We start from the raw sequence: 1,345 nt of genomic DNA, 5'->3' as shown, positions 1-1,345 counted from the left end.
AAGTGGTCAAATGTGTTATATTGTTGAATTAAAGACAAAACTGCCTTCATCACAGCTTTCCATAAATGGATCTTTATTGATTTATTCAGAAAAAGCTTTGGTAGCTCATTCTCAGAACAGCAGCAGATTTCTTCTTGGACAGAAGATTTACAGCACAGAGAAAAAACAATAAAGGGGAAAATGGGACGGGGACATTTCAAGCTTGTTATTTAAGTACTTAGGCTTAGCAACACACCTATTAACGTTCGTTTGAAACGGTTATCAACATTAACAGACTGAACTGGACTTAATAACATGAGTCCATATAATTTTAGTAAATTATTCTGGAGTATCAGCTGCGCTGGGTATGTAAATCGGGCCATCCAGCTGCGGTGCTGGTCCGACGCCACTCGTGGCAAAAATCCGGACAAATGTCACTTGATCAAGGAGCAGATCTGCATCAGATGAGATCAGCTGACTTTGCGTGTGCGTGCGCTGTGCACAGCGGTGTGTACTCTGTGTGTTAACAAGAAAAACGCATATAAGAAAGTGGTGCGCAAAAGCAGGGTAGTGACAGAATTGATGCGCATTATTGATATTTGAAGCATGTGTACCTGCACATGCATGCTTATTAACACACGGGTACTGTGGAATATATTTTTACTCACCTAAAGCGCTCGTGCTCTCGTCCACTCCCCGCAAAAAACATTAGCAGCTGTGCGGCGTCTGTGGCATCAGTGCTCTCATCGCATGCGATGGAGTAAAAATCAAAAGCACAGCTTTATCAGACAGCTGCAGTTTAATGTTGGCTGACAGTCTTCAATGCGTGGCACAACTGTATTTCTGGACATGCTGACGTTGTTGAAGTCCTGCACTTTTTCCGCGCACATTATTTCGGTGACTTTAACGAGGCAGCGTTTTATGAGGTCTCCATCTGAAAAAGGCTTGCCATGTCTTGCCATGAGTTGGGCGACCTCATAGCTGCTATTGGAGCCTTTTCCTGGACAATTTGAGCACGAAAAAAAAAATACTGTTGCTGACCCTGCAGGAGAGCTACCCTTTGCTTTACTTTCTGCTCTCGCTCAGCACCAGTGTAGGATGCATAGGCCTGATGTTTGGTTTCATAATGACGTCGTACATTATACTCTTTCATAACTGCCACAGTTTCAGTGCAGATCAAACAGACACACTTCCCCTTGAATTCTTTGAAGAAATATTCACTCGACCTTTGGCTTCTTTGGTTCTGCCATGTTTAGTAACTTGGGGGTAAATTTCTTCTGTGATTGTCCTTTTTGGTGGAGCAACTGCCTTGATCAGCAGCAGCTCCCCCTGGTGTTAAAACTAAGAAGTGCAATACACTCAAGCA

General features: G+C 43.3%; 1 long non-coding RNA gene across 1 annotated transcript; it reads right to left on the bottom strand.

The window, feature by feature from the left end:
- Positions 1 to 258: 258 nt before the first annotated feature.
- LOC112843431 (uncharacterized) lies at positions 259 to 679 on the bottom strand. The gene is made up of 2 exons (XR_003215754.1): positions 648 to 679; positions 259 to 495 (listed from the first exon to the last, which is right to left on the bottom strand). It is a non-coding gene; the product is annotated as an uncharacterized LOC112843431 (long non-coding RNA).
- Between the last annotated feature and the right edge of the window lie 666 nt (positions 680 to 1,345).

The sequence above is a fragment of the Oreochromis niloticus genome, linkage group LG22, assembly GCF_001858045.2.
Source record: "Oreochromis niloticus isolate F11D_XX linkage group LG22, O_niloticus_UMD_NMBU, whole genome shotgun sequence".
NCBI lineage: Eukaryota > Metazoa > Chordata > Actinopteri > Cichliformes > Cichlidae > Oreochromis > Oreochromis niloticus.
Note: the sequence above shows the minus strand (reverse complement) of the source record. Positions and strands in the feature narration are given on the sequence as shown.